Here is an 8519-nt window from a genome sequence, read left to right on the forward strand (position 1 = left end):
TCAACAGGGCGGGCGGGCGGAGGGAGCGGTTATGGCCCCTCTCAGTCCCGTTCCCAGAGGCTCTGCTTCTCAGAACCCCAGGAACCGCTGCAAACCTCGGAGGGAAAGCTGCCTTCCAACTGATGCCAGACACTCCCGCTTCTCCCGTTTGAGTCCCCAGCGATTCGCCCGTATCTGGAGCTCAGAGTCTGAGACTCCCCCCTGACCGAAAACAACAACCGAGCTCTCAGCCACCAGCCCGCTGCTTTGCGCGCGCACCTCCGCACCTGAGTATTTTCCACACTGCGCCTCCTCTGAGCCTCGGTGTGCTGTTATTTTTCCTTCTAGTTGAAGAGTCTCTCCTCAGCCAGCCTTCCTGCGGTTCTGGGTGATGTCCGTTCCGTCTTTTAGTTGTATTTTTGAAGTGGTTGTTTGCGGCAGCAGTCTGCGGTGTTTACCTATGCCGCCATCTTGGTCTCTCCTAGCTCGGGCTCTTTTTACTGAATATCTGTCCATGTTGTTTTTATATTTTTCAGGAAAAGTAAAACTGAATATATCCCAATTAGTTATCAAGAACAAGGTGCTAATAATTTATCTTCCTGTCCTGGATGAATGATAGAAGAATCTATTATGTGCCAGACAGAAGGTGGGCAGTTTTCCAGGTATGCTACTTCATTTCCTCAACCCCGGGAGGCGGGAACTTGACTCAGAACAGTTAACTGTACTGCCCAGAATGAATCTGCTCAAAGCAGACTAATTTTAGCTTTCTTCATCACCAGCAAACATTGATTGAGCACCTAGCACAGGCCGGACACCAAGACCTGAGCTTGCTAATTAGATCACGCTGCTCTTTCTTCGGCATACTGAGGCTTGTGGTATTGATTAAACCACCACATTAAAAATAAACCTTGAAAACTTAGATCTTTATTTAGCTTTAAAAATATATAGTGTATTTGCTTCAATTCCACAAGTCCTAAAATTTTAAAAATGAAAAAAAAAACACAAAGGAGAATCTAAAGATTATAAATAATTCTATTAGAGAAAATCACTGTTAATTGTATCATGTGTCTGACCTGCTTTTTGCTGAACACACATGCACATACCATCCTTATATTTTTAAAACACAAATCTGACCATTCAAGGTTTATATACCATTTTCTATTTTCCAGTGGTTGTAGCATATATAATGGCTGTATGGACCAGGGTTTCATTTTTTAACTGGCCATAATTTATTTTTCAACCACTCCCTGATTGTTGAATACTTGGACCATTTTCATTCCCACTTTTAAAAACAAGTGTTAGAGAGTAGACTGGTTGTTGCCAGAGTGGAAGGAGTTGGGGGACTGGATGAAAGAGGTGAAGGGATTAATAAGTACAAACTGGCCCTGGCCAGTGTGCTCAGTGGTTGGAGCATCAGCCCACTTACCTGGGTTGTTGGTTTGCTCCCTGGCTGCGTACAGGGCGAATGCAAGTAGGCAACCAGTCCATGTTTCTCTCTCTCTCTTTCTCCCTCCTTCCCTCCCTCCCTTCCACTCTCCCTGAAAAGCCGTGGAAAAATATTCTCAGGTGAAGATTAACAACAAAAAAGAAGTACAAATTGGTAGTTACAAAATAGTCATGGGGATGTAAAGTACAGCACAGGGAATGTCGTCAATAATATTGTAGTAACTATGTATGGTGCCAGCTAGATACTGGAAATAATGGGGGGAACACTTTGTAAAGTATGATTGTCTAACCATTATGCTGTACACGTGAAACTAATACAAAATAATATTGAAAGTAAATTGTAACTAAAAAATAAAGAAGAGAAAAAAAATAAAAACAAGGCTGTGTTATCTACCCCAGCTGTCCTTTAAATATCAAGGCAATAAGCAAATAGTTTTAAACATGAAGAAGTCAGAATATAGGTATCCATGATTCCATCCTGAGATGATGGGGGAAATAGCAGCAACAACACTGATAATGAGCACTGATTCTATGTAACTCTAGGTCTAAGACTTAAACAAAGGTGGGGAAAAGATGGAAGAATAGCAGAAAAGGAAAAGAGGAAGAAAAATAAGGCAGGGTGGTGGGCAAAAGCTCCTTCATTGTAGAAGAAACAGATCTAGTAAGACAATTAGGTATTATAAAATTACAATATCACCATTTTTAATTTCTAGTCAAATAATAGATCTAGGCAATGATTGTCAAATCATTGCTAAAACCACTAGGTGACAAATTGATGAGAAAATGTAAAATCGAGGAACTAGACTGAGAACACTTGAATCCACTAAGCAATGTAAACATCACTAAAATGGAGCAAATAGGCTTTAAGGGCATTTGATGTGATTTAATATGAAGCACAAACAGCCATTTATAAAGCATTCTTGCCTCTTCCCTAAAAGAACCCGAATCCTATCAAGACTTTAGCTCTAGCTACCAGTTTACAGGGGATAGAGGAACATATTAAATGACAGGAGAAAAATATAATAAGCCAAATCCAGAATATGAGAAATTTTGCAGGTCGACATGACCTGATTTTTTTTCAACAAATAAGTAGCATAATGAAAAGTGAAGAAATTATTATAGATTACAGAGACTTAAGAGAAATAACAATGATATCCAACATATGAAACTTTTTAGATCCAAATTTAAATAAATTATAAAAGCAATTTTTCACATTTTGAAATTATACATGAAGGGGTATTAGATGATATTAAAAATTATTGCTAACTTGGATGGTAAAAGAATGATATGAGGATAATGTTAATTTTTAAAATCCTTTTTTTTAGTGATTCAAACCAATGTATTTAAGAGTCAAATGACATGATGGCTGGTATTTGCTTTAAAATATTTTAGCAGAAATAATAATGAGGTAAATGAAACAAAAACTCGGCAAAGTGTTGGTAAACAATAAAGTTGGATAGTGGATACATGGTGGGTCATTATATTATTCTCTTTACATTTGTATATGTTTGAAAATTTACATTATAAATGTATTTTAAGGCTATAATGAAATTTGAAATACATATATCTTTGTATACATTTCTGATTATATATTAGGAATAAATTCTGATTATATATTAGGAATAAATTTCTGGAAGTTGAATTGTGAGGTCAAAGAGTATGCATTTTTAAAGAAATTTTGCTATTAGATAGTAGTTTTCTGCTCTAGCTGGTTTGGCTCAGTGGATAGAGTGTCGGTCTGAGGACTGAAGGGTCCTGGGTTCAATTCCAATCAAGGGCACATGCCAGGGTTACGGACTCGATCCCCAGTAAGGGGCGTGCAGGAGGCAGCAGATCAATGATTCTTTCTCATCATTGATGTTTCTATCTCTCTCTTCCTCTCTGAAATCAATAAAAAATATATTTTTTTAAAAACATAGTAACTGGTCTTCTGCCTGATGAGAGGAGGACTCCACGTCGCTCCGTGAGACGAGCCCCTGACAGACTGCTCTGCTGTGCGAGCCTGAACCAACTGCGGCCGCCTGTCTGTCCCCGTCTTCGTCGTCGTCTTTCGGTGTGCATCGCGGGTGGCCTTTGCTGGAGCCTAGGACCCACTAGGAATAGGTAAATAAACCTTGTGTGATTGCATAAAAAAAAAAAAAAAAACATAGTAACTTTCCCTGAAATATTTAATTCCTATCAAAGAAATCTAAAGCATCAATGAGCACATGAAGTAATTTTTATTTGTTTTGTTATTTGCCAAGGGAAAGTTGTCGATGTCTCTTGTGATGACTGTCCTGATTCTCATAGGATTATTCCTCATTACTGCCTTTTGGATGCCGAACTGGTTACAAGCCTTAGTATGTGCATTTTACTAAATAATACTTCTGTTTAGATTTAGAGGAAGACATTGAGTTGGCTTCCATTATTCTACTTTTTTAGTTCAGAGACTGTAGGTTTTTATTGCTTATACCATACATATCAGGGAGATATTCTATAATGTCTGAGAATCACTGAACCGTGATTTTTTTTTTTCTGAGAGAAGTGGAAGAGACTCAACACAGATGGAAGTTATGCTTGTGGAAAACAAAAGCATCAATGAGCAGTAGGAGGATGCAAGGACCAATGGGAGAGGGCCTCGAGTGTTTTAAGCAGAGTGTGGTTGTCGGAACTCCAAGAAATGGGGAAGTGGGGAAGAAGCAGTTTTTTCTTAGCACCCCTGTGTTAATGTTTTGCCAACTTTGTCCAACATACAAGATATTTTAGTTGCAAGAGAGAAAAACATAAAATTCACAATAATTTCCCTGCCTTCTCTACTACTATCCATCTCCACCTGCCCCTCACTTGCCAGGGCTGCTCTTTATCTAAGATTAAAATTGGCAGCTTTGGAGAAGTGTCACCTGGATTTGTTCACACACTGTTTTGCAGTAAGTATGTCCAAGTGCCAGTCAACATGCTCCACTTGACAGCCAGAAGGTACAAAGTGAGGAAAACACATGCATATTGGGAAATGGTTTTGTCACAAAATTGAAGTTCAAAGGTTGTGTGAATACTCACTGATAAATGTGATTTTGAAAGGCAGTTTTTAGCTTGCATTTGCCCTAGACCCAACATGTTGTATGGAAAAACTCCTTGCAGCATAAGGGGGTTGTAGTTACCCCAGATATTCCCCGTTATTCGAGCTGGTGTTGCCTCATTGTACTAGGTTAGTTTCTATCTCCTAGTTCCTTCCGGGAGATCTTTGTTAGAAAGAGACCTGTAGTCTGGCAGCGGAGTCCTCATAGGAGTGTTGGTGCCCCTGCAGGCTGGAGGTTGGAGTGGTAAGAAAATCAGCTTGCAGTGGCTCCAGTCTCACACCCTCCAAAATATCTGGCACCATGCAGATGGCTAGGTCCTCTCTCTTCACATAAGATCTCTAAAGGGAGCTGATCAATGATTCTCATTATTGATGTTTCTAAATCTCCCTCTCCCTTCCTTTCTGAACTCAATAAAAAATATATTTTAAAAGGTGGTTATGATCTGAATTGAAAGACATGGGTTTCTATCTTGGTGGTCAGAACACATCATGACAGAATGATTCTAGGGAACAAGACTAATTTCATTTGTCCTGAGTGATCTCACATTAAGCATTGTAAAGGCATTTGGAGGGCAGCTTGTGCATGTAAGGAGTTGGAAACTTATCCTGTAAATTCCTGGAGGTTTTTGTTGGTGAGGTATCTGAGTCAGGTAGGTGAAGTTAGGTGCCCTGCCCAAGGTCATTCAATGGTGGTGTGACCACAGAGGGATTAGCATTCACAGTCACAGTGTCTGGAGTTCCTGTTCGTGACTAGACTCTGCTATATGATGTTACTTGTGGGTAACTGCAATTATTGTGGCAATAATATCTCCAGAGAACAAGGGGAGGGGCAATGGTGGAGTCAAAGTCTGTGTCATTTCTGCTGAATTTATTTAAAAGTATCTTTCTAGAATTTTATGACATGAGAGCTGCAAACATTTGGCAAAATTGTAGATTGCATTCTTTTCTTTTCCTTTTTTTTTTTTTTTTTACTTTCTCTGCTTTTTAAAAAATCTTTATTGTTGAAAGTATTACATAGGCCAGTGATGGCGAACCTATGACACGCGTGTCAGAGGTGACACACGAACTCATTTTTTTGGTTGATTTTTCTTTGTTAAATGGCATTTAAATATATAAAATAAATACCAAAAATATAAGTCTTTGTTTTACTATGGTTGCAAATATCAAAAAATTTCTATATGTGACACGGCACCAGAGTTAAGTTAGGGTTTTTCAAAATGCTGACACGCCGAGCTCAAAAGGTTCACCATCACTGACATAGGCCCTCCTTTTCCCCCCCATTAACCTTGACTGCATTCTCTTTTAGCTCCATTGCTTAACTTTCATTTAGTCTGCTGTCTAGTTGTATCAGAACGTCCTGCATTTTTTTTGAATTCCTAGTGGATGTGCCAGGCCAGCGCTTTCTTTTACGGCTGGTTTCTCAGGTCGTATTTGTTCAGGGTGTAAAGAGGCTGACTCCCTTTTGGCTCCAGAAACTAGTGTCATTCCTTGGAGTAAACTTGTTACATATGAAACAAGTGTTATTGGATTGAAGAATTGCTGCTTCTTATTAGGAGATTCATTTCATTTCCCATTACTCCCAACTTCATACTCAAAGCACTGAGGATGTCAAGTGGAGCATATTGAAGTAGACTCCATTTCTTTGCATCATTTATGTACTTAATTTTTAAATTGTTTCATAACCCTATTGTTTTGTAACTAAATTAACAAGGTTCAAATGAACTGCCCAGCTCCTATGGAAGTCACATACAAGAACATGAGATTTTTTTATTACACACAATCCAACCAATGTGACCTTAAACAATTTTATAGAGGAACTTAAGTACAGAGTTACCACAATAGTAAGAATATGTGAAGCAACTTATGATACTACCTTTGTGGAGAAAGAAGGCATCTGTGTTCTTGACTGGCCTTTTGATGATGGTGCGCCACCAACCAATCAGACTGCTGATAGATGGTAAAGTCTTGTAAAAATTAAGTTTTGTAGCAGCTGGTGTGGCTTAGTGGTTGAACCATTGACCCATGAACTAAGAGGTCATGGTTTGATTCTCGGTCAGGGCACATGCTTGGATTGTGGGCTAGGTCCCCAATAGTAGGCAGCCGATCAATGTTTTCCTATCATCTATGTTTCTATCTCTCCCTCCCTCTCCCTCTCTCTCTAAAAAAATCAATAAAAAAGTATTTTTTAATTACTTAATTTTATTTATTTATTTTTAATATATTTTTATTGATTTCAGAGAGGAAGGGGAGAGAGAGAGAGAAACATTGATGATAAGAAAACATTGATCGGCTGCCTCCTATTGGAGACCTAGCCCACAATCCAGGCATGTGCCCTGACCGAGAATCAAACCATGACCTCCTATAAAAACATATTTTTAAAATATTAAGTTTCATGAAGAACCTGGTTGTTGTATTGCTGTTCGTTGTGTTGCAGGCCTTGGGAGAGTGCCAGTGCTTGTTGCCCTGGCATTAATCAAGGTGGAATGAAATATGAGATGCAGTAAAGTTCATAGGACAAAAACGCATGGAGCTTTTAACAGCAAGCAACTTTTGTGTTTGCAGAAGTATTGTCTTAAACCGTGGCCACACTTCAAAGACTCCAACGATCATAGAAACAACTGTTGCGTTCAATAAAACAGGGGTGCCTGATGCCATTGCCTTGGAAGTGGAACTTGAGGCAGGATCTAATCTGTCATACATATTAGCCAACATGTTGGCTTGGTGAATAAATCTAATGACGCTCCCATAGGAGTACTGAAAAGCAGTTTTACCAGGCCACAAGTTTGACAGAATTGCAACCTCTATGTTTGGGTTATGATTCGCCTATTTTGACACTTAACAGAAGATTCTTACTGTTCAGCATTTAAAATGTGCTTATCATTTGTACGAATTGACTTTTCCTGAAATCATGCGGTATTGAGTTATGTCTTTAAATCTATTCCCATGCCAGAATCTTATCAATATATAAGAAATTTAGAAAGATTAGATGTTAAAACACCCAGCATAATACTTGTGTATTTTTAGTATCATACAGAACTAAAATCCCAGGAACTCTCAACACTCTGGACCTTATGTGGTTTAGCCCTTTAGTCATTTCAAACATAGAAAGTGGGGCTGATATGGTTATTTGCCTGCTTACTGGATGTTCCCATCTCCCACACTCATGCAAGTATACATCAGGTTTGCTCAACTTTTATTTTTACTTCAAGTCTCAGAAATTAATGTTTTTCTATAAATCTCATTTTGTGCTGCTATGGAAAGCCTCTATTTTGAAAATTTGCATTGTACAGAAGCACATGTCTTTAATGTCTCCAGACAAAAAGCCATACGGTTAATTTTAATGTTTGCACTTGGCGTGCAACTTACGGGGAGGCCCTGAGAAAAGAACGGGAGGGGGCTATAAAGCATTTTTAGCAAAATGTTGCCTTTGTCTTGTGCAGAATATGCTCTTTAATATAACAAATATTTTTAAAGATGGAGATGCTTTATTATTGTAGCTAAAACAATTCTTACTAGTAATCAGAAAAATTCTGAAATTCTGGTATTTTTTAATCCTTTCAAACAAAACTTATTTTTGTTTGAACTGAGATTTTTTCCCCTTCCTACCCTCTCTTGCAAATAAAAAGAAGTGAATTTTTCTAATGAATTGAGCACACATTTAATATTTATATTCCATTTAGCTGTATAACATATTTGGATACTTGACAATTGGTTTTATTAGTAGTAATTGATACAGTGGTGATGTGTATTAATGTTAGTTTAACCATATATCTATGCTGTTCTGGGAATGTGTGGTTATAGTTCTGTGGGAGAAATAATTTGCCAGTGTTCACCAACTTGTAAAAATCTAGTTTGAGAGCTAACCATCTAAGTAAATGAGATTAATTTATCATTAAAAACAGCTGAGGAAGTTCATGCTACTATGGAAGTGTTACAGATGAGGAAAGTGGGGATCAAGGTCACACAGTTAAAAACGTACAGCTGGGATTGGAAGTCAGGTCCATTTGAATCTAGAGCCCTTGATTGATTTAAATTAAAA

General features: G+C 38.2%; 1 pseudogene; it reads left to right on the forward strand.

The window, feature by feature from the left end:
* Nucleotides 1–6197: 6197 nt before the first annotated feature.
* LOC102262934 lies at nucleotides 6198–7114 on the forward strand (annotated as a pseudogene).
* Nucleotides 7115–8519: the final 1405 nt, after the last annotated feature.

The sequence above is a fragment of the Myotis brandtii genome, unplaced genomic scaffold (assembly GCF_000412655.1).
Source record: "Myotis brandtii unplaced genomic scaffold, ASM41265v1 scaffold504, whole genome shotgun sequence".
Classification (NCBI taxonomy): Eukaryota; Metazoa; Chordata; class Mammalia; order Chiroptera; family Vespertilionidae; genus Myotis; species Myotis brandtii.